Below are 26,876 nucleotides of genomic sequence, written 5' to 3'. Positions count from 1 at the left end.
GTGAAGGTCACAGTCATGAAGACTCAAGGGTTCTGCAAGATGCTGCTGAACAGAATGAAGAGAATCCTTATACGCAGTCAATAGAATATGACAATACACCTCACAATTCAGATACAGAGGAAGGGACTGTCAGCATGTATATAGGAGAAACAGAGGCAAGCCAACTTTTACCCTCGATGTTGGATAATGTTCAGCAAGATGAGATGGCTACAGAGGTCATTTCTTCTAGCAACAAGATGATTGAAGAGAATGGAAAACAACACTGTACACTTGAAAACAATGCAGATTTAGAAGATTTGGATCTGGGAGAACTTGAAAAACTAGTGCCATTCGAACAAGAACTAGAACATGGGTATAGCCCTAAAGAACCACAGGGTGTGGAAACAAGCATGGAAGAAGCAGAGGAGGAAGTGACATCTAACCATGCCCTATCAGATTCTCAAAAGCAAGATCAAAAGAGAAAACCTTGTCGTAAGGTGAGATTTCTGATTCTGATTCTATTGCTATGGCATAGGTGATATTCTAGTCCTTTACACTGATGCCATTATTTTTTTTCACTATTATCATTGGAATTATTTCATGCTCGTTCGAACCAATTTCAAGTTATTGCTTCTTCAAAAGATAAGATAGCTTAAGCAATTCACAGCAAATCAACAATTTCAACAAAATCATTATCCCATGAAAGCTTCCAGAAATACCGATCTCAAGGCTTATAAGTGGTCTTTAAAGCGTTAATTATGAAATCTCTCCAGATTTGTTGGCAGAAATTGCAATCTCTCACTACATTGAAAATGATAGTCTTATATGAACAATGTAAACTTTGAAACGGGAACTGATACTGTTACCCGTTTTGTAGAGGTGGCAAAAAAATGACCCGATTTTCAAAAGTGTTGATGCAGAATACACATGTTTTTTTAAGAACATGGTTTTTGGAACTTTAATTTTTTTCATGTGCATTAAGTGGGTGAGGCTCGGTGAATGGTAGTGATTTTCATCCTGATTTTAAAAAGTGTGTATTCTGCATCACACCCTTTTTTTAAAAGACCTATTTTTTGACTTTAAATTTTCTAGTGTGTGAAATGTAAAAAATTATTTTCTAAATTTGATAGTTTTTGAAGTCGTCATTGTATTCATATTTTCTTGTTCTCTATCTTAATTTTTTTTTTTTTTAGTGGGCTTTTTATTGTTTTGCGTTTTTAAATTATAAAGTCGATAGTTTGAATTTTAGATAATCTACATATTTAGACATCTTTTCAACCCCCTTAATTAATTTTTCAATCCACATGAAATAATTGTTTCTAAAAAACAACATTTTTTAACAATGGACATAAAAAATAACCATTTTTAACATAAATATAACAAAAAAACTAAACGTTTTGATAATTTTTTGCTAGAATTAACATGTCAAAATCACAATTTTTATACAAAAATATTAACTAAAAATGGTCAAATAATAGTTTTTTTTATGAATTTCATGTCAAAAAGATAATAATAACTACTTTTTTTTCAAAAAAAAATGATTAACTTAAAAATCAATGCAAAAATCACATATTACCAATATTGAACACATCTACCCAAATCTTCAAGTAATTTCGAATCAAACAATGAATACTTTATTCTCCCACCTTCACATCCAATTGTTTTATTTCTAGACGCACGTTAGGAGGGACAATGTTGAAAATGGATCCACCTTTTTTAAGAGTTGATCTAGTCTATATACTCGTCGCACTTCATTTTATCCCATTCTCTTCTCTTAAACTTCTCTTTTCATTCCTTTTTTTCTAGTTTGTTTCCTCCTATTTGAATTCTCTCATGCATCCCCCTAGCAACTTCCCCTGAATCCTTCTTCTTATTCCAAGAATGGAGGTGAGACACCTTGCCTTTTTGTTCCAAGAATGTACAGGAGACACCTTGTTAAGATATATGAGTAATGGTTTAAATGTAGAAACTGATTTTCTCCCCTTGAACACCTATATTGAACACCTATATTGGTAATAGAATACCTATAGAACTCCAATATGTCCTTTTATTTATTGACATCATCTCTCGAACCAACATAGAACAATAACACATCATCAACAAATAAAATAGGTGTCAAATAAAAATTACTATGTTTCTTTTCTTTAAGTATACATTTATTTGACGCCTAAGATAGATAGTCTTAATCCTTTAGCATTAGTCCTCCAAAAGGCTTTAAAAAAATTCATTCCATACCATTAAAATCCACTTTCGAAGATAGTAAAGACATGCAGCCCATTATCTAATTTACCATTTGCACATGGAATCCTATGTGAATCAAGATTAATTTCAAATATAACCAATTTGATCTATCACATGATTTAGATAAATCCAATTTCAATGAGATTACATTCAATATCTAGGTTGTAATATAATGGAGTCTTCTCTAAGCCACTCCAATATCCTCATATGTAGAAATCCAAGATGTTCTCTAGAAGTAGACTTTTAAAATATATTTTTTTCACCTAGACTGTATTAATATTTTATAATATTTTATGGATGAAGTTAGAAAGGGTTGTTAGCATGAAGTAATCAAAGGAATCTAAAACTAATTTTTGTAATTAAAGCTAAGTGTATATTTTAAAACTCCCAAGACTTTTCCATTTCTATGTCGTTTACTATATTCAATAGATAGGTTGGCCAGCCTGTTCAATATTTCTTTTCAATATCTCCTGCAAACGCACGTTTCTTTATTAGCGTTGACCCGTAATTTTTGCAGTGGGGGTGATCATGAAAGCAGCTGGCCAACCTGTTCAATATTTCTTTTCAACATCTCCTGCAACTAACTGGACGTCTCTTTATTCTGCATCCCAAAAATCTGAAAGCGACCCATACAGTCAACGTGTAACATCTCCCCTAAGTTATTCATGAAAGAATCATAAATGTTAAAATAAGTTAATTACTACTCATTACCAAAGAGTTGCTTAAATTTTAAGAACCAAGTCAAATTGAGTTAAGTCGAATTCGGTTAAGTCATAGTCATAGTGGAATAGTTGGTTAAATTTAAGGAGTTTAGTGTGTGAATGTATGTCAAATATTTTTAAAATCAAATTTGTTGTGTTCAGTAAAATAATGGTAACTTGTGTGTTTTTGGCGTTATAAAATAGTGGTAACTGGTGTGTTTTTGGCGTTAAATTTATGTTTTTGCCACTTTTACCTTTCCAACCAATTAATATCAAAACTAAAATCATAAAACTTAAAAAAATTTAAACCAAAGCTGATTCAGACCTGACTGTCCGAGATCTTATCGTTCCAAAGAGTCAGAGATTCTGCAGCCTCTTATTGAGAGAATTCAATTAAAAAAAACATGTAGTGCTTAGCTCGATCGAGAGTTGGATAAAGATCAGAAGAAAAGATAAAAACATATAATTTTGCAATTCATATGCCTTTCCATCATTCAAGATTTGATTCTACTATTGATATCAATTTTTGCCACTTCAGTCGCAAATTTAGCGTTGATGGGAAGAAAGGGCGAAGTGGTAAACAAAGTCGCATGTTTTTCTCTTTCGCTTGCAGATTTTGTCTTAAATGTATTGAACACGGAAAAGACTATTGAACAAATACATAACATCCTCTTATCAATTTATTATGTTTCAAAACGTGTTATTGTGGGTGTTTTGCAGGTAATGGTGGCTTCATCGACAACAACAATAATGTATCAGTGTACAAGGTCGACAACGCTTGCAATGACCGGCTTTCTATATATATCCATTGTTCAGTTCTCTTTGCCAACACACCACTGTTGGCAATCACCACAATCTCACAATCTCTACGGATGCGTCATGCATCGTTAAATTAAACCATCCCATCAAACTTGTAGATGTACCGGATCCAGCAGAGGGAGAGGCAAGATCCCCGAATTTGCCTGAATACGATGAAAATACGACAAGTGACGTATCTAATTTTTTTGGAAACAGATCCTTGTCGCAAGAAACGCCGCTGATGAATTTTGTCAGAAGTCGCAAAAATTAAAAGCCCTTGCCGGAATCTGCAAAAGTTAAAATCTCAGGAATTTAGGGTTTTGATTATTTGATAAATTTAAAAGCTCATGTTGGTGGTCCCTCTTTGTCGGCAGTGCACCCTAAACAAGCAGAACATGCGAGGAACTATTTGGTGTTATTCGGCAGTAGGTGTTATTCGACGTTTAGGCAGTGCACCCTATTCAACTTGTTGCTCGAATGTTTGACATTTAGACCAAGGTATATCCCCGTCGTATTATTACCATCATTTTACACCGATACAAATAGCTTCGAAAGTTCAAAGGTCTTATTCTTATAATTTGTTCCCTCGTAATGTAACAATGTTTGCACAAGGGCTAGATGATGAACACGAATACACTTATGCCAAATGGGTGTCAGTTAACCTCTCATGGGTCGTGGCTCACCCTTGTTAGCCTCTCATGGCTCACTTGTTCCTTCTTTCCCTGCCCCCGCCCTTCGCAGAGTTCTACTTAGTAATTCCTTTGCCTCTCATGGCTCACAAGCTCCGAAGCATTACGGGTCGATTCCCGGAATCGACCCGCCGCCGGTCGGGCGGGGCGGAGAGGCGCTGGGGTGGCGCTGCGCCACCCCAGCGCCGCTCCGCCCCGCCCGACCGGCGGCGGGTCGATTCCGGGAATCGACCCGACGAGTTTTATGAAGCAATACCGCTGATCAATCTATTACAGAGTCATGCATCGTTAAATTAAACCATCCCATCAAACTTGTAGATGTAATGGATGGTACATATCTCTTCGTAATCACACAAATGAAAACATTCTATTATCTGGTACATGCTTTGACAAGATTATAACTTAAAAAATTTTGCGGTATGACTTAGTCGGGGAGAAAGTGCCTTGTTCTGCAATTTTAAGAACAAGGATGATGCATAAACTTAAAAGAGGGCCCGTGCTAGCGACCACATTTGATTGATCTAATGATAGTGACAGCAATCATCTAATGTATTATTCTGCTGGAAAGGATCTCTACTTATCTCCATTAAAGAATTTAGTATTCTCTGGTGCAAGGAATCCTCGTTGCAACTAAAATAATAGTAGAATCGCACGACTGCCTTGTACCTTTCGCACTCCTGACATCCAAAGGAAGCCAAGAAACGGAAAGCGGATTCTCTTTTACAATGGAAAACGGGACATTCCTCGTGGATCGCACTGATAACAGCTCTAGTTTTTCTATATTAAATGCTGCAGATTGACTACTATAGTATATAGTGTTAGTGGTGGTAATTGCAACTCATGCTCTCCAATTCGTAATGTATGTGTAATAAACGTGTGTAATAAACGTGTGTACGAAGTCTAACAATGCATGTAAAGTTTTGCAATTGACATTCACATGAGGTGTCAGTTAATTATTTAAGTATTTTAGGTTTTGACGTTAAATGGCATTCTATAAAATAAATCAGGTATCATTTTTTAATGTATAAATTAATTATTCTGATCGTAGAAACTATACCACTCAAACCTACTAATCAACGACTCAATGATATTATTAATCAAAAAATGTTGCAACCATTGTTCAGATTATATCATTTACACAATGCAGACTTACCACTGACACAAATCCACTAATATGATTAATAAAAAAAATCGAAAATTTAAAACGTAAACCACACAACACAGACCTCTCAGAGAATCACTCGACTTATAAATTTCACGAAATTCAAAGAAAATACTGCAACACCTCGAACACTTTACATGGTCAGATGCCCTGTTCTTTAAAATGGGAGCAAACCAGTCAGATTCAGGCAACTGTAGCGCCGCTGATTCGAGGTCGTCGCTCTGAGTTATCTCCCGCTAACACGACGGATGAAACCTTCCGTTTTCTACATATAGGCGTGGTAGCTACGGGTTTCGATACCTTGATATACCCCGTTATCTTCTTGATGTCATCCCGTTGCACGGGTTTGACAATGAAGTCTTCGGCTCCTTCATCTAAACACCTTTGAATTCGCTGTGGCACATTCTCTGATGACATTATAATTACAGGTATCTCCTTCAAACCCTTGATTTCCTTGAGTCTCTTGAGGAGATCGTAGCCTGTCAGTTCTGGCATGCAATAATCTGTGATAATCAAACTGAACTTCAATGGATTAGTGCAGACAGTGGCTGTCGCTTGTTCTTTATTTACTCCAAGAAGTTCAAGCGCCTTGGCAGCACTGTCCACGGCAGTGACTGCAAAGACACACAACACAGACCTACCAATCACACAAATCCAATAATATTATTAATAGAAAAAAACTCTAAAACATGGAATAGCCGACTAAAACACCAAGCAACTAAAAAGGAAATACTACAAATAAAAATATATATTTTGTTCTTAAAACTTTGAGAATTTTATTTCTAAATTTTCTAACCATTTGATATAAGAGAAGTGTTTGTCCGAGACTTCGTGTGTGTAGAGTTCATTTACACGTAGCTGCAATGTAGTCAGTGATTGGTGATCAACACCAAGGTAAAATCTACTGAACGGAAGTCAAAAACGAAAGATATATTAACCTTGAAAGATGTACGTAGCCCATTTGCTTTTCATATTAAGTTAGCAACCCAATAATGCCCTATTAGAAAGCCTAATGTATACACTTGTTTTGACATTGCACTTCATTGGAAATGGTAAGTAACTTTTTTATAAATCTAAGCAAGGAACATTGGCATGTGGTTAAATGGATTTTAAGATAAATTAAAAAGCTCAAATTGATTATTGTTTGGTTTTTAGATATTAATAATATCTTGTTGGAAGGATCCAGAATAATGATACAACAGGTGAATGGATTCTAGAAAATCCATAACAAGCTATATTTGTATTTTTTTGAGGGGCTAAGAGTCTTATAGATATCTAGATTGCAAAGTATGGTGGATCTTTTTACCACTAAGGCTAAGTATATTGCAACATGCAAGAAAATGAGTTGGATGAGGAGGTTCTTTGAAGAATTAGGTATACAACAAGAAAAGCATGTATTGAATTATGATAGCCAAAGTTTAATCCATCTTGAAAAAAATCATGACATTTTTTCTAAGCCAAAGCATATTGATATACAATATCACTTGTTTGCCAAGCACTAGATGGTGGGTTACTATATTTGGAAAAAATACACACATAAAACAATCCAACTGATATGTTAACAAAAGGTTTGTGAATGGATAAGAAAGAGCTTTGAAGTACCTCGGCTGACCAAGATCATCTGCCATATCATCATTTTTAAATCCTTCCAACAGTGTATCAATACCTTGAAAAAACAAACAATAATCAATTGGGCCTTTAATATATCTTTAAATCTATTTAACTGCTTGGATTTACAAGAGAACTACTTACCACTCCCAATGAAGCACAACATCACAGCAAGTGCATATTGCATACATTAGGCTTCCTATTGTTGAAGCATATGGAAGGCTTGGATATTTATGTTTTTGCTTCAATACAAGTAGGTTATTGTTTATTTGTTAATTTAAGATGAGAAGCAAATGGTCTATATACATGTTTTGCATCGGCCATATTAAATTTGTTTAGGGTTGCATTTAAATCATGTATTAAGGTATTGTTGTTTAGGGTCTATATACATGTTTTGCATCGGCCATTGCAAGGTATTGTTGTTTTATTAGCATTTTTTAAAAAGTATGAAAATTGACCCTAAAAAAAAAATCATTATTCCAGTATCAACACTTTCGTTCTGAAGCTATATTTTGCAGGAAAATTTCGTAGAAAATTTCGTAGTCACTGCCATTTTTAAAACAGCCGCAAAATTGACACCTAAAAAAAAAAACATCGTTCCAGTATACACACTTTTCGTTTTGAGCACTGTTTTTGTGGTTTTTTTGGGGTTTTTGGGCCAGAGTTCCCGTTTTGAGTTTATAGTTCCCGTTTCAAAGTTTACATTGTTTATGATTTTGTGCAATCCACATATACAAAATTGCTATAGTTTATCATTCCTAGAATTTCATGACAAGAGAAGATAGTGAAGCACATAAAAAGAACATAAGCCATTGGTTTCCAACTACGAGAGTTATGTGAAAACAAATATCCTGAGCTTGATGATAATAAAACTTCAAATCAAAAGCTCAAACCCATGTTAATGTGTATATATTCACTCATCTGTCTTCTTGGAATTTTCATTTGTATTTTAATAAGGTTCAGGATTAATGCAGAGATAAAGCAATGTTCTTGACTCTGGCAAAGAATCGTTGGTTCACGTTTTTAAAATTATATTAAAGCTAGACATTGAAAACCAGATATTCCAATTTCAACAAAATCATTATCAAATGCTACATCTAGGGCATCAAAGCCTTTGGTTTCTTCTGAGCCTAACAAACCTGCCAAGGGGCTTCTGAAGGCTTTAAGAAAATTGGAGAATGGTCTCGGAATGAGGAAGGAGGCAAGTAGTGGAGAGACAGCCAAGAGTAAAACCTCTCTTTCTGTCTTTAAACAAGTCAATGAGTCTAGTAGAAGACAAAGGAACTTCCACTTGACAGAGCTCTGCAAACAAGAAACAACCTTCAAAACCTCTTCGAAATGGCTCAACAGTGTTGATTGCTTCAAAAGCACAGGTATATGTTTATTGCATAAATGTTCTGTGGAATAATGTCCCTTGAGATTGACAGAGACAATCAATTGATTTTACACCAAAGATATTATTATTGGCTAGCATAGGCAGGTTTATGTTGAAATTTAATATTAAAGAATTCGTGGTAATGATAGGGTTGTAATCGATATGATGTTAATATCTTAATGACACAAGGAGATATGTGCAGTAGTGAAATAAGGACCTGAAAAATCAATTTTAAAATTGAACAACAAATCAAATTGTCTTTCTATGGGGAAAATCAATCCAGCCAGCCCAGAAAAACGAGTAGTAAATGCAGCCATAGCCAAAGGGGAGGTTGGACTTAAATTGAGGAATAAGCAGGAGTAAAGGGATTTGAATTGACATTATCATAGTAGCAGTTTGAATAGGATCCTGTGATTTCTCACAACATATTAATATTTATCTAATAATAATTCGAGATCGAAGTCAAAAACTATAATGTGTTCAGTTTTACACTTAAACACGCACGGCCTCTATTTCTTTGATCAAACTCACAAGTATATATATGTATATATATAGCCTCAAAACTGTGATACCTTGCCACAAGTTCTCGTCTTTTATGGCATTATACAAGACTGCAAAATATACTTGAAATAAGGTGACTGTAATTTGATGACTGCTTTGGCAAGAGGTCTAATGTACTTTTAATTAACTCGGTTTAGAATTTATGAGAACATGACTGGAGTAGGAATCTCAGCTTCTTTTCTTGGAGGCTCTAAGCTTTGAGTCAAGCCTTCTGAAATATGCTTATGCCATGAACTTGAGGGAGTCTCAGCTTCTTTTGTAGCTTCGCTGAGTCTCCCAACTATGCCTATACGTTCTTTTAATCAACCCAGACTCTTTAACAGAAGAGCTTAAATCCTTGAAAATTTCTTAAATGATGAGACCCTTCGTTAACCTTGTCACTGCCCTAGAGTTTGGTCACCCATAAATGTGCACAAAATTCTGGGCTTCAGATTGAGGTAGCTCAGAGGATTTGATTCTCTTCAAGGGTAAACACAGACCTCATCTATTGTGTCCAGAACTGCACTCTCCTTACCAAGATATTTGATCATCTTTGGGCTCTAGAACTGGCCCCTTGGTTTTCTAAAACAGGGTTTTATATGATCTTCATCTTGATCCACAAAACTGTAGCCTAATCACTGTTTGCAAAAGTCCCCAAAACTGCAAGCTTCTTGAGCTCGGTCCAGATTTCTTGATTTCTATAATATTATTTATTCTGTCGGGAATTTTACAAGCGCATTTAAGTTGCAGAAAAACACTAGCTCTATCATATCCCTAGGCACTAAGCCATTGGACTGTTGTTGAAACGTTTTGACATTCTAATTTTCAGGATTTTCAACTATTTAGTAAGAAATTTTATTATGGAATAGCTATTTAGTGGGCTTTGGGTCCAGATTTTGAACCCAAGCTCTGATAGCATGTGTAAGAGAACTATCCTAGGGTCTGCTAACAGATCTAATTTCTTCCGAAATTAAATGCTATAAGAGGCTTTAACTTACCTACTTACACGGCTTTTAAACAAATAAAATTTTATCATTTAAATTATAGTCAACATAAATTAAGGTGAATATTTCATTCTAATTAACTTTACAAGAGTAGTCTATGGAGGAATACCTGTACTGGTGGCTGATGGAGATACCTTTGTCCTGTTACTCCTATTGAACGCTCCTCTTTACGGACCCAACCGAATTTACCTCCCAGCCAACTAGGAAATAATCCCTAGCCCAGGAAACCTCCACAGGTTCCCTAGCCCTCCGAGCCCAAGTCTAACCAGATGTAGTGTGTGTGTCCAAATGAAAGACTTAGACCAAGATAACAATACTTCCCTCCTCTCAACAACCCAAGAAACCTCCACAGGTTCCTAAGGTCTCCAAAAACACAACAAGGCCAAACAATCACAACCAACCCCCACAATCATAAGCAAGACCCAACCTCCCCTTTTCTCTCTTCCTCCTTCCCTTTTATACCCTCCTTCCCTTCTCCATCTCAACCACCTCTCATTAGTGTCATTAACTTCTCATCCATCCTTACAGTTGACTTCTCTTCTCCCATTTAAGTTGGGAGTACATTTGCAAATGTGACATGAATATAAAATTGGGAATTTAATGGGAAAGGACCATGTCTTCTCCCAAGTTAATCTAAAAAGTACATTTGGGAATGTGGGGTGAACATATATATTGATAGTTAAATGGAGAGGACTATGTCTTCTCCCAAGTAAATGTGAGGGTACATTGGGGAATGTGAGATGTAATTACATGGAGAGGACCATTTCTTCTCCTTAGTAAATGTGAGGGTACATTGGGTAATGTGAAATGAATATATATATTGATAATGAGATGGAGAGGACTATGTCTTCTCCCAAGTAAATGTGAGGGTATATTGGGGAATGTGAGATGAATACATATATTTTGAAATAATGGAAGGAGACCATATCCTACCTAATATTCAATTTGAGAAGGTAAGTGGGGAATTTGAATAATGGAAATCATGAATTTTATATTAGACCAATATTTCTCAATATTTTCAGATAATGTACACATTAACAAAATTTGTAGGATAAGATTTAAGTGGGGCATTACAGTTGGCAAGGTGACCAAGGGCAGCAATTCTGAACTTATTAGATATAGGAAAATTAAAATTACATGAAATTTTTAGACATAGAACATAAAAACTTTCTTTTACCTCAAAACAGGGTTCTGAGGAAAAAATCACTTATTGAGTATATCATTATTGAAATTTTGATCTTGAGACCTTATTAGACCTCCTCATGTGCCTGCTAACCATTTTGAGCTTTTACATAACTATGGTGGCAAACCCTAGACCTAATGCGACCTAAAACCCTAAAAATGGCTTTTGCAAATGTAATGACAAAAGATGACTATAAATGACCTGAACTTGTGAAAATAGGCCAATAGGTAAAGGCCATGAGGGAAATTTTGATAATGAACCACTACCATCAGATGATCCATGATCCTAATGGAATGTAGCTGATCATATGGGACACCTATTATGCATGCAAAAAGAGAAATTTTGATGATTGATGGAGGGATGAAGATACCGACACTAAAATTGGCTTCAATGGGGGTGGTAGCTCCTGGAAGGTGCCAAGAACTATAGATCTCTGGAAAGAAGAGAGTGCCTCTTCCATAGGGCCATGGAGTCAATAAATTCAGCAAACTAAAACCAATATGTTGACTCAAAACTGACTCAATTACAAGACTGAAAACTAACTCAAAACATACTCAAACACTAACTCTAAACAACCTCAAAAACCAAAATCAGACATTCAGCTTTATAGCCTTCACTTTGGGCCCCAAACTAAATGAATGACATCAGTATACACTTTGCAATGAAGGAAATAAAATGGTATGTATAGTGATAAATTGTGACAACAGAAAATTTCTCAAAGATAATACTGTTTCAGCAGCCGACCATTGACCGACCCTCCTAGACAATCTTCCCCATTCATTTCTTTCAACAGAAAAGAATTTTGACCCCGATATGCAGCAATCTTGTATGGTCACTTCCACAGATTCTCGAACTTGCCATGCTTGCCTTTATCCTCATTTCTAGCATCCCATTTAAGCAGTATGTCTTCAATCTGAAATTTGTCCGCCTTTGCCTTCCGATCATAGATTTTCTTAATTCTGTCTTGTAGCCTAAAGGTATTCTGAAAAACCTCCTCTCTCGTCTATTGTAAATGGATCATTTGGTTTATTCTTCGCTATAAATGATCTTCCTCACTGCCAACTTCCTGTAGAATTTTAACAACTGGGACTGCGAGAGATGTTGGGAACACCATGTCAACACCATATACAATCTCGAAAGGAGACATGCCTATTGATTTCTTCTGACTTACTTTATCCGCCCATAGTGCATTAACTAGCTTCTTGTGCCAGCTCTTTTTGTTTGTTTCCAGCAGCTTTTTGATGATGTTGACCAATGATTTATTTGAAGACTCCGCCAATCCGTTACCTTGTGGATAATATGCAGTAGAATGTCCCAAGGTAATTTGATATTTGTTAAAAAAATCAATCATCTTTTTATATTTGAAAGATGCTGCATTATCTGTAATCAACTTGTTAGGAAAACCAAAACATGACAAAATATTGTTTTCGAGAAACTGAATTATTACCAAGTCAGTGGCCTGCCAAGTGGGAATCGCCTCAATCCATTTTGTGAAATAATCTGTCGCTGTGAGGATCCACTTGTGCTGAGCTGAAGATGTAGGATGAATGTCGCCAATAAAATCTAGACCCCACTGCTGAAATGGAGCACTAACTTCCATTGTCTTGAGAGGTAAAGGCTGCAACTTTCTCCTTCCCTGAAAAATCTGGCATTCATGACAGCTTGTGACAGTTTTATATACATCAGAAAAGAGGGTAGGACAATAATACCCCGCTCTCAAAAATTTTGTTCATTTTCATCTTCCAAAATAGGTGACCTCCACAATATCCCTTGTGAAAATCATCCATGACCTGTTTTTCTTCCTCCTCAACCAAACAATTCAGAAAAATATTGTCGGGATCTTTCCAATAAAGTGCATTGTTCATAATAAAAAATTTAGCAGCTTTCAATTTCAAAGTTCTACCTTTATTTTTGGCCATCTCCGGTGCCGGTGAATGGAGAATGGAGAAAATTTTCAGATACCTAAACGAGCGAAATTTCTTCATCTTCTTCGAACATAGTACCAATTAGATTTATATCCAAGGCATGCAAATTAGACTCGGCCATCAACTTCGCTAGACCTTGCCCCTTGATTAGCTTTGTTGGCTTTGTCTCCAAGTCATATTCTAGCAACGTTGCGATCCATTTACCTCTCCTTCCTTCCGGATCTGTTTGTATTAAAACATCCTTTACAGTTGCATTAGAGACATAAGAAAGAATATGAGAATGAAGAATATATACCCGGAAATCTTTCAAAGCTTTCACCAAGGCAAGAGCTTGCTTCTCAATAATGTTATATTTTAAGGTTGTGTCTCTTATTGTCCTACTAAAATGGGAAATTGGCTTTTCAAGCTGATCTCTTTCCTGCATTAGCACTGTTGCCATAGTATGATCCGAAGCGAATGAAAATAATATAAAATCTTGAGAATTATCTGGGCTGATTAAAATTGGAGCTGAAGAAAGAGCCAACTTTACTAGGTTGAAAGACTTCATGGCTTCTTCGGTCCACTTGACCACATTATCCTTCTTCAACATATTTGTAATCTCCCTCAAATGTTTAGCTAGATTTGGTACAAAACGACATAAGAAGTTCATCTTACCGTTAAATGCTTGGATCTCCTTCTTACTATGAGGAAAATTAATTTTCTGAATAGCTTCTACTTGAGTAGGATCAATGCAGATGCCTTCCTTGGATATGATGTGACTGAGAAGCTTCCCCTCATCCATGGAAAACAAGCTCTTTTTGGGATTAAAAGAGATATGCCATATTTTCTGCAGCGCTGAAAAACAATTTTCAGATGGTAAAGATGTTCCTCATTTGAATTGGAAAAAACTGTAAAATCATCAAGATAAACTACTAAAAGTACATATTTCTCATTTGCAAAAGCGATATCCATAGCCCGCTAAAAAGTTGCACCAGCATTCTTTAGTCCGAATGGCATCTTGGCATAATGGAAAGTCCCCCACGGAGTGGTGAATGTTGTTTTTTCCTTGTAATCCTCATGGACCAGAATTTGCTTATAGCTGGAATACCCATCGATCAGCGGCATACGAGATGCTCCAACTACTCTTTCAATTATGTGGTCCATTTTTGGCAACGGATAATTATCTTTCAAAGACACCTTATTTAGATTTCTAAAATCAATACATAATCTAATCTCACCTGTCTTCTTCCGCATGGGCACCAAATTGGAAATACAATCTGAAAATCTTATTGGAATGATTATACCAACTTTGTACAATCAATTCACTTCTTTCTCTATGGATGGCAGCAGCTTTGGATTTATTCTTCTCAACTTCTGGCAAAATGGCTTTTGGTTTGGCTTGATTGGAATGATATGCTGAATTATACTCTTATCATACTCCTTCAAATCTATATAGTCCCATGCAAATACATGAGAAAATGAAGAAAATAAACTAATGTATTTTGCTTTTACCTGTGGAGGTAATTCTTTTGACAACTTCACCATCTTTGGACTGTCTTCTGTTCCAATATTCACATCCTCAACTCCTTTCTCGGTTGGCACCAAACTTGGTTTCCTGGCTACGTCATCTTGATCAAATAACTCCTCTAAAGGTATTAGGCCTTTAGGAATGACATTGTCTTTCCGCTGCAAAACTTCCATCTGATTTACCTCCATGTTTGTTTCACCATCATATTTCTCACCATCGATAGAAGTATCTTTGTATTTGCCTTCATTTTGCAGCAATTCTTCAATCTCTTTGTCATCTTGAAGCACCCACCAATATCTTTGATTATCAGGGACAGCTGGGTGATGCTTCAGATGAATTTCAAACTTATTGTTTGAATTCATCAGGATATTTAAATTACTTGCAGCTGTAGCAAGGGAATCTGCAATAACATTTTGTACACAAGGGACACGTGTCAAAGTATAATCTGGAAACAACCTCAAAATATCTAAAACCACATTACGGTAAGCCCGCATTCGAGGATGTTTAGCTTGGTATTCACCCTTAACTTGCTTGCTTACTAATTCGGAGTTCCCATAAACTGAAATTCTTTTTACATTCAACTTCTTGAGGATTTTCAAACCAGCAATTAAATATTCAGCTTCATTATTGGAACAATCAAAAGCCAATTTATATGAACAAACTCTTACATTACTCGGGACTTTGTTTGGTAGGAAAACAGGGCTGCGTATCCAAATAACAATTCCCACACCATCCTTACCTACTGCTCCGTCAAATTCCATACTCCATAAGCCGGCTTCGTCCTCTAAATGTTGAAATTTTGCCTGCTCTTCTACCTTTGCTTGTTGTCCATCAATTTTCTGCCACTGGCGGAATGTCAATTGTTCAGCGGTACTATCAAACCTTTGCCTTTCTTGATCAAGTACGGCTCTAAAATTTTCTGTGATCTCTGGAACATCTTCAACTTCAACTAATTGACTATTTACATCATTAATACTATCATAATAAAGAACAAAGGATTCTAAATCTGTATGTACATAATTGATTGGATGATTCAGAGGTTTCTCCTTGCTTGTGATCATATACTTCATCTTTTTCTCCCAATATAATTTCCTCAATTGACCAAACACGGGAATAGTGGCATAGGAGAAATCTAACTACAATGTCCCTTTGAGTTTTGCGCCCCACGATCTAGATAGAAGCATGCCAAATCTAGGGGGAATTCCAACCACAACCACATCCATGAGAACATTCTTTGCTGGAATCTTATCTAAAGTTACAACCAAATCTTTAATGAGACCAATACATTTGACCCTACCAGAATCAAAGGAATAAAGATCATGGTACTTGCGAGTGATGTCTAAACCCAATTTTTCCATAATTGCCTTTGGCATCAGATTATGAGATTCTCCTAAATCAAACATGGCATTGTGAAAGACATAATCATGCAATCTAAGGCTGATGTAAAAAGGAGCTACATCAGTATCCTCAGATTGACCTTCTAATGCCAAACCAAAGATAAGCTCGGGCTGGTCATCCTCCACATTAACCATATCAGACAACGGATCTATATTCAAAATCTTTGACACTTGACCTTTATAGCTGCTATTCTTCATTAATTCAGTCAAAGGTATTGACACTTTAAACTTAGCAATCTCATTCTCTAAGTTAAAGGTTGTAGTTTTCTCTACCTCTTTGAGTGGAGCATCCTTCTTTTCAGTCTTCTCCTTTGCTGCACTTGGTTGATTTGACTTTTCATTTGTTGATTGTGTTTTGTTGGTGGTAGGATCTGCTGGCTCCTTTCCTTCTTTTTGCACATTTGGAGAATCATTCTTTGATGGTGTTGCTTCCTTCCACTTTTGAATTGGATTGATTGGTACATCCCTAATTTTGAGTGAATATTGTCATTGCTGGGCTATCAATGCATTCATATATCCCCTCTGATATTCATCGGATTCTTCTTCTAGGACTGTTTCATTTGCTAAGATGAAATCTTCATCTTTTTGTACAACTGGGCTTTCTGAATACTCTTCATCTTCCATGATATAGATTGGAAAATCATCAGGTGTAAAGAAGTGATTCTCTTCTCCTATTATATTCTCATCATCATGTGATTTCGGACCATGTACAAAATTCCATTGTAATGGTGTTTTGACTTGCTGTTGTGCTGTCTGGTCTTGTGTTCTTTGCTCTCATTGTTTGATTCTGAACTGTGGTTGTTGCTGACCACGAAAGTTTGGATTTTTGATCTGTGTCTCGGGCTTGTCTACAATAGTTAATCTATCAAGCATCTTTTCGATATTGCGAATCAAGTGATCTGAGGAAGAAGTTTCCTCCTTTATGGTCACTTTCTTCTCAGTCTTCATTCTAGCTCTCTTAGCTAGCATATTTGCTTCCACACTCACTGCAATTTTCTGCATATCCTCCAATGTGGCCGGATCTCTTTCTCTCAATCCATATGTCATGTTGGGATCAAAGCCATCAGGAAATTTAATCAAAGCCAGCCCCATTGGTGGCTTTATATCAGCTGGAATAGCATTATAAACAGTATTGAATCTAACACAATAATCCTGGATACTTTCACCAACATTCCTCTTTATGTTTTCATACTCAGAAAGAATTTGGAGTGGATTTTTCTTTACCTCCCAATGATCTAGAAATTTTCTATGAAGAACGGCCAATGAATTGATAGTCCCAGCTAGCAATGCTCTGAACCACTTTTGCACTTCACCTCCAAAATTTTGCACAAATAAACTCATGGTCACATTTTCTTCATCTATCTCATGAAGGTCAAAGAAATCATTCATCTTATCCACATGCTGCTGAGTTGTGATACCTTGGGTAGCATCAAACAATGGAATTTTACTTTGGTAATCAGCAGGCATAGCATCCAAGTTTTGTGGAAAAATGAGAGGTGCATATTAGGCAACCATTTCTCTAGGTGGATTTGAAACTGGCCTTGGGATGTAGGAGGAGTGGGAACAACAATAGCAATCGATGTAATGGGTGTATGATGTGTAGAAGGAGGGGAGGAAATGTGAGATGCTTAACGTGTTGAAGGGGTTGATGGGGGAGAAGAGACAGGGGGTCTCTGATTAGATATGGTGGGCTTCACAGGAATGGTGGGGATAAAAGGAGTTTCAGTAGGAATTTCTGAACCAGATACAACAGTGGATGAACCAAGAGTTGCGGATGCAGATTCTATGAACTCGGGAATGTTTGTAGCCACAATGGAAGTTTGAAGATTCAAGATATAATCATAAATTGATCTATTAGCCCTTTTAGTTTCAAGATCTTTGACAAATTCTAGATTTAGAACAATAGAACCAACTGCACTTTCAGATTTAGTTTCAAACAATGATAGATCAAAATGTTCGTCAAACTCAAGATCTTCAAGGTATTCAAAGACAACTGGACATGAATGAGCTCTAAAATTGGGAATCACAGAACTTGATTTCAAGAGAATTCTTGGAATGAGATTTGGGTTTTCATACACGGGAGGAGGATCAGGACCAGGATTGGCCCTGGTGTATCGTCTGGAAGCCAGTGTGTTGAAATATTCCCAAAAATCAAATGGACATTATCAATTTGTCAGCCTATCAAATTCTAAACTCATCATCCAAAATTCTAGAATTTCTTTAAGATACTGGGGTAAATAGTTTTCATTTCAGATGTTTAGTTCATAAACTAAACCGAATATTGACTGAAGCAGCATTCATCTACTTATGCACTTGCAAAGCAAGAGCAGTTCAAAGGCTACCTGGCTAACTTCAAGCTCCATCTATAGTTCATAAAGAAAATAACAATAACAAACAAACTTTTATTCCCCAGTACGGTCTCCAATATGTTATGGCCTAAATCTACCTCAGGCTGAGAAAGGCAGGTCGAGGGTAACATCAAACCATGCTTAACCTGGTAGCTAGCCCTACCAGGTCGGGAGAGGGCTCTCTCCTTGTCAATCTCAAGAAAATATAGCAAATGAGGCTTAAGATGACTGTAAAAACTAATTTTAGGCTAGGTATATGTTCAGAGGAGTTTGATTGAGTTTTATGTTGGTTTGCTGGATCAAATGTGAAAGGCAGTTTTGGGTCCGGGGAATGAACTCAGTCTTGCAGAGGTTTCTATGGGGCAAGGTAGGCAGATGCTTTAGTACCTTGAATTAAGTGAAATGGAGAGTCTTCAGACTGGTGAGAAGTTGGTGATGGAATGGAAGTGTCATGAGTCCTCTCCAAACAATAGAAAACATGTAAAGCTAAACAAACCCTAAGGTAGAGCACTGCAACATCAATTATTTCCACCTTTATACTTGATTCATTTAGTTAGGTTGAAAAGAGAGAGATAATGGCACACATAAACACATGATAACTTGAATCACAGAAGGAAAAACAATACTAAATCACCTTGCCACAAGAATCCCACAAAATGCTGCAAACCCTGGTCTATTTCCTTGCCAAACTGCAGAGATGAATGTACAATAATGCTCAAATTATTCACAAGAGTCCAACCTTTACAGATGACTAAGAAAGTACAAGATATAGGAAACAAACTACCCATGCTAGCCTTTAGTGGTTGAATCCATGAGTCTAGGAGCTGTTTCAACAAGATCTAAACTAGGAACTGAAAAATATGCAGTGGAACAGCTTGCCTCTAAAACTATGGAAACTGATTCATTTAATTCAAAACCACCTATACATGATGTATCTACCTCCTTGAGTCAATTTTCATCATTTTTACATCAAATTACATCAATTTACATCATGAGTTTGATTATGAGAGAGAAAAAGTCAAACTGAGAAAAAACTAGGCAAAAATTTTGAGTTTTGAGCAAAATTGAGCAAATTGTGCCTGATGCGCAGCGCCATCTGCCTTATGCGCAGCGCCTTTTCCCAGCTGAATTTGGAGGCCTTTCCCTTCACCAAATTTTCTCCAAGTTGGCTTGTTGGAAATTTATACCTATCTACTTTCTAGCACAAGTAGAATTTTTGAATTTGGTGTCCATTTAACCCCACCCCCCCCCCCCCCCCAAAAAAAATCAGTTCTCCCAACACTTCTTCCTATGGGTCCAAAAAGTGGCAAAGAGGGCATTTTTTAGGTGTTTTTTGCCCTTTTGGTGACCCAAAACTCCTCCAAAGTTCATGAAATTTTCTGGGTTTTCATATTTTTTCATAATAACTCCAAAAATGTAATCCATTCCGCAAAATTCCTTACCAACTCAATGCGCAGCACCAGTGGCACTACGCATCAAAGGAAAATCCCTATGTATTGTAATTAAAAATTTGAAAATGACAAAAATTTCTCCAAACTTCTCCAAAATTGGCAAGAGGAAAGATCATTAACTACTTTGCTGGGCCAAGGAAGCTTCAGCCAAGATTCTAAGTTTATCTTTCTCCCTTTTGGATTTTAAGGCTCTCTTTAGCTAGGCTTTTAAGTTTCTTACCCTTGTCTTGCAAATTTTATTCCGGGCCAAGTAGTGATAAGCCATGTGGCGCAACATTTTCTTTTCTTTGTTTGCCTTGTCCAGCAGCTTCTCAAGGTGAGCATTCACCTTTTCCAACACATATTCTCGGTCATTGTCCTTTTGTTCAATCGAATTTCCCTTTTCCCTCTTGGACTTTTTTTGTTTTTCTTTAATGACTTGCAGCTCCAAGATTTCTTGTTTGTCCTCCAATTTCTTGTTTTGTTGCTCAAGGAAGTTGATAATCCACTTAGCCCTCTCAAGGTTAAGTGATAAGGCCTGGATGTCAGCTTCTTTCTCTCTAATGACCTCCTTGAGCCCTTATTTTTGGGAGATCAAATCAGTACCCTCTTCCTCAATCAAAATGAAATCTCCGTCTTAGCCTTCAGAAGGCCCTTCATCATGCAATGGTTTCTTTCCTCTGTCTTGTACCTACTTTGCTGAAGAAGAAGGCAAAGCCCCTTTCACCCTGGGTGAAGATAACATTTTCCTGTTGTCCGTGAAGAGAACGAGACCCCTTCCACCCCTGGTGGAGATAATACTTGTTTTACAGCTGAAAAAAGTCTTCTTGTCCCCTTTTCATAAGTGATAAATATAGGAATGTGAGCCTCTTCAGTTTTGCTTTCATGCTCTCTTTGTTGCCAGGAAGGTCCAGCTTCCTCTTGAGGTTCTGTAAACATTTGAGGTCCCTTGAAAACCTCATGGGAAATGAAGGTTTCCCATGGCACTCCCAACTGAGTCAACTAATGCAAAACAAAAATTTTGATGACAGCAAAGTGATATATACTATTGAGCTGTTGTGGGCAGGGTTTCCTCTTTGCAATTACAGTCATCCTCTCTATGTTTTTGCAAATGAAGTAAGGTATGCTCATCATTCTAACCTTAGTAAAATGCATAAGCAACCTGATATGATAAGCATAGAGTCGAGAGAATCTTCCCTCACATGTGAAGTATTTAATGATGAGTTTCATTAATGGCACATACTGGTCCTCCAAAAACTCGAAAGGAAACACCCTACCCAATTGGCTATGATATCTAGCTTTAATGTAGGGTTCATAGTTTTGTTTGCTGATATTTTGACTCTTGTTCCATCTTTCCCCCACATTTGGCATCCTAGTTGCTTCTGCAATAATGGCTGGTGAAAGAGTGAAGTTGATGCCAGCAAGTTGTACCATATTGTCCTCCATGTTGATGACAAATTACCTAGCCAATTCATGATGACAATTAACCCTCTCTACCATCTCACAAAACTAAAAGCAAGATTGGTATCTGAAACAAGTGGTGGGAAGAGGACAAGCAATAATTTCAGAAATACTAATAGGCTCCTCTCTGATGATCTTCCCACCCTTGTGAGGTCTCCTAGGATGTAAATTTTTGTCTCCTAAACTGTCACTTTGTGTTTCTTGCTCATAGCTTGAACTGTCATTGTTTCTTTCCATTGTGCTTGTTTTAGGGAAAATGATGAAATGAAGGTATGATGAAATATGGTGATGAAAGAGGACAATAGTGATGAGTATGAAGAGATTTTACTCTTGGGAGATGAAGTTGGGGAGTGAAGGGAATGATTTTGGGAAATTAGGATTTAGTGAGGGATTTAGGGTTTGGTGAGGGAAATTTTTGCTTTAGGGGAGTAGGGTATGAGAAAATGAGATGAATGAAGTGTATTAGGGTAAATAAAGAGTGAAAATGGGTTTGATGAAGTTTTTGTGAGGGTGGGATGAAAATTTCACAATTGGATGGCAAACAATGAAGAGAAACTAGGGTTTCATTCCTCACATGCAAGATCTATGGAAAACACCAATGTGACTTCAATTTCAACCTTTGGAGGATGAGTACTTACTTGTAAAGGCACATGTAGCAAATTTGAGGTTTGTTGAGCAATTTGGCACGATTTGGGATGATTTGGAGCAAACTGGACCGATAAGTAGCGCACTGAGCCCAATGCGCAACGCCCTCCTGATGAGCAGCACTTTTTCAAATTTACACTGCAGTTTTGCCTCTGATGCATAGTGCCTACTTGATGCGCAACGCACTTCCTCTAATGCACAATGCCTACCTAATGCGCAACGCACTGCCTTTGATGTGCAACACCTACTTGATATGCAACGCACTGCCTCTGATGCGTAGCGCCAGGACAAGTTGCCTTGAAAACAGGGTTTTTTGCTTCTTTGACTCCCAAATCGTGATTTTGGTGCTCCAAGAGTAAATTTGCATAATTAAATGACCAAGAGTACCCTTTTCACTTTAAATATGAATGACTTTAATTTTTCACTCATCTCAAACCCACTTTTCTAATGTTAAAGTCACTTTTGGTTTTGAACTTTGTTTTTCCATTGAAATTGACTTTTCTTAATCATTTGACAAACTGATGCATTGATGCTTGTGTTTTTGCTTACAGTGGCTGGAGTTGGCAAGGTGACCAAGGGCAACAATTCTGAACTTATTACATATAGGAAAATTAAAATTACATGAAATTTTTATACATAGAACATAAAAACTTTGTTTTACCTCAAAACAGGGTTCTGAGGAAAAAATCACTTATTGAGTATATCATTATTGAAATTTTGATCTTGAGACCTTATTAGACCTCCTCATGTGCCTGCTAACCATTATTGAGCTTTTACATGACAATGGTGGCAAACCCTAGGCCTAATGAGACCTAAAACCCTAAAAATGGCTTTTGCAAATGTAATGAAAAAAGATGACTGTAAATGACCCGAACTTGTGAAAATAGGCCAATAGGTAAAGACCATGAGCGAAATTTTGATAATGAACCACTACCATTAGATGATCCATGATCCTAATGGAATGCAGCTGATCAGATGGGACACCTATTATGCATGCAAAAAGAGAAATTTTGATGACTGATGGAGGGATGAAGATACCGACACTAACATTGGCTTCAATGGGGATGGTAGCTCATGGGAGGTGCCAAGAACTACAGATCTCTAGAAAGCAGACAGTGCCTCTTCCATTGGGCCATGGAGTCAATAACTTCAGCAAACTAAAACCAATATGTTGACTCAAAACTGACTCAATTACAAGACTAAAAACTAACTCAAAACATACTCAAACACTGACTCTAAACAACCTCAAAAACTGAAATCAGACATTCAGCTTTATAGCCTTCACTTCAGGCCCCATACTAAATGAATGACATCAGTACACACTTTGCAATGAAGGAAATAAAATGGTATCTACAGAGATAAATTGTGACAGCAAAAAATTTCTCAAAGATAATACCGTTTCAGCAGCCGACCATTGACCGACCCTCCTGGACAATCTTCCCCGTTCATTTCTTTCAACAGAAAAGCATTTTGACCCTGATATGAAGCAGTCCTGTATGGTCACTTCCACAGATTCTCGAACTTGCCATGCTTGCCTTTATCCTCATTTCTAGCATCCCATTTAAGCATTATGTCTTCAATCTGAAATTTGTCCGCTTTTGCCTTTTCTGATCATAGATTTTCTTAATTTTGTCTTGCAGCATAAAGGTATTCTGAAAAACCTCCTCTCATCTGTTTTAAATGGATCATTTAGTTTATTCTTCGTTGTAAATGATCTTCCTCACTGCCAGCTTCCTATAGAAGTTTAACAACCAGGACTACGAGAGATGTTGGGAACACCGTGTCAACACCATATATAATCTCGAAAGGAGACATGCCTGTTGATTTCTTCTGACTTACTCTATCTGCCCATAGTGCATTAACTAGCTTCTTGTGCCAGCTCTTTTTGTTTGTTTCCAGCAGCTTTTTGATGATGTTGACCAATGATTTATTTGAAGACTTCGCCAATCCATTACCTTGTGGATAATATGTAGTAGAATGTCCCAAGGTAATTTGATATTTGTTACAAAAACCAATCATCTTTTTAGATTTGAAAGTTGCTACATTATCTGTAATCAACTTGTTAGGACAACCAAAACGTGAAAAAAAGATTGTTTTCGAGAAACCGAATTATTACCAAGTCGGTGGCCTGCTGAGTGGGAATTGCCTCAATCCATTTTGTGAAATAGTTTGTCGCTGTTAGAATCCACTTGTGCTGAGTTGAAGATGTAGGATGAATCTCGCCAATAAAATATAGACCCCACTACTGAAATGGAGCACTAACTTCCATTGGCTTGAGAGGTAAAGGCTACAATTTCTCCTTCCCTGAAAAATCTAGCATTCATGACAGCTTGTGACAATTTTATATACATCAGCAAAGAGGGATGGCCAATAATACCCCACTCTCAAAAATTTGTTCGTTGTCGTCTTCCAAAATAGGTGACCTCCACAATCTCCCTTGTGAAAATAATCCATAACCTATTTTGCTTCCTCCTCAACCAAACAATTCAGCAAAATAACGTTGGGATCTTTCCAATAAAGTGCATTGTTCATAATACAAAATTTAGCAGCTTTCAATTTCAAAGTTCTACCTTTATTTTTGGCCATCTCTGGTGGTGGTGAAAGGTGATTAAGCACATACACAATATCTGAATACCACGAAGAATGGAGAAAAATTTCATATACCTAAACGAGTGAACTTTCTTCATCCTCTTCGAACATAGCAGTAATCAGATTTATGTCCAAGACATGCAAATTAGACTCGGCCATCAACTTCGCTAGACCCTGCCCCTTGATTAGCTTTTTCGGCTTTATCTCCAAGTCATATTCTAGCAACGCTGCGATCCATTTACCTCTCCTTCCTTCCAGATCTATTTGTATTAAAACATCCTTTACAGCTGCGTTAGGGAAATAAGCAAGAATATGAGAATGCAGAATATATACTCGGAAATATTTCACCAAGGCAAGAGCTTGCTTCTCAATAATGTTATATTTTAAGGTTGCGTCTCTTATTGTCCTACTGAAAAAGGCAATTAGCTTTTCAAGCTGATCTATTTTCTGCATTAGCACTACTGCCATAGTATGATCCAAAGCGAATGAAAATAATATAAAATCTTGAGAATAATTCGGGCTGATTAAAATTGGAGCTGAAGAAAGAGCCAACTTTACCAGGTTGAAAGACTTCATGGCTTCTTTGGTCCGCTTGACCACACTATCCTTCTTCAACATATTTGTAATCTCCCTCAAATGTTCAGCTAGCTTTGGCACAAAACGACGTAAGAAGTTCATCTTACCGTTAAATGCTTGGATCTCCTTCTTACTACAAGGAAAATCAATTTTCTGAATAGCTTCTACTCGAGCAAGATCAATGTGGATGCCTTCCTTGGATATGATGTGACCGAGAAGCTTCCCCTCATCCATGGCAAATAAGCTCTTTTTGGGATTAAGAGATATGCCATATTTTCCATAGCGCTGGAAAACAATTTTCAGATGGTAAAGATGCTCCTCATCTAAATTGGGAAAAATTGCCAAATCATCAAGATAAACTACTAAAAATACATCTTTCTCATTAGCAAAAGTGATATCCATAGCCCGCTAAAAAGTTGCACCAGCATTCTTTAGTCTGAATGGCATCTTGTCATAATGGAAAGTCACCCACGGAGTGGTGAATGTTGTTTTTTCCTTGTCATCCTCATGGACCAAAATTTGATTATAGCTGGAATACCCATTAAGCAGCGAAATACGAGATGCTCCAACTACTCTTTGAAGTATGTTGTCCATTTTTGGCAATGGATAATTATATTTCAAAGACACCTTATTTAGATTTCTGAAATCAATACATAACCTAATCTCACCTGTCTTCTTCCGCACGGGAACCAAATTGGAAATCCAATCTGAAAATCTTATTGGAACGATTATCCCAGCTTTGTACAATCAATTCACCTCTTTCTCTATTGATGGCAGCAGCTTCGGATTTATCCTTCTCAACTTCTGGTGAAATGGATTTTGGTTTGGCTTGATTGGAATGATATGCTGAATTATACTCTTATCATACTCCTTCAAATCTGTATAGTCCCATGCAAATACATCAGAAAATGAAGAAAATTAACTAATGTATTTTGCTTTTACCTGAGGAGGTCATGCTTTTGACAACTTCACCATCTTTGGATTGTCTGTTGTTCCAATATTCACATCCTCAACTCCTTTCTCGGTCGGCACCAAACTTGGTTTCCTGGCTGCGTCATCTTGATCAAATAACTCCTCTAAAGTTATTAGGCCTTTAGGAATGACATTGTCTTTCAGTTGCAAAACTTCCATCTGATTTACCTCCATGTCTGTTTCGCCATCATCTTGCTCACCATCGATAGAAGTATCTTTATATTTGCCTTCATTTTGCATAAATTCTTCAATCTCTTTGTCATCTTGAAACACCTACCAATATCTTTGATTATGAGGGATAGTTGGGTGATGCTTCACATGAATTTAAAACTTATTGTTTGAATTCATCAAGATCTTTAAATTACTTGCAGTTGTAGCAAGGGAATCTGCAATAACATTTTTTACACGAGGGACACATGTCAAAGTATAATCTGGAAACAACCTCAAAATATCTAAAACCACATTACGGTAAGCTCGCATTCGAGGATGTTTAGCTTGGTATTCACCCTTGACTTGCTTGATTACTAATTCGGAGTCGCCATAAACTAAAATTCTTTTTGCATTCAACTTCTTGAGGATTTTCAAACCAACAATTAAAGCCTCATATTCAACTTCGTTATTGGAACAATCAAAAGGCAATTTATATGAACAAACTCTTACATTACTTGGGACTTTGTTTGGTAGGAAAACAGGGATGTGTATCCAAATACCAATTCTCGCACCATCCTTACCTACTGCTCCATCAA

This window comes from Pinus tabuliformis, chromosome J (assembly GCF_031772625.1).
Source record: "Pinus tabuliformis cultivar Carrire ecotype Pingquan chromosome J, CPIR1, whole genome shotgun sequence".
Classification (NCBI taxonomy): domain Eukaryota; kingdom Viridiplantae; phylum Streptophyta; class Pinopsida; order Pinales; family Pinaceae; genus Pinus; species Pinus tabuliformis.
This window is presented reverse-complemented; position numbering follows the sequence as displayed.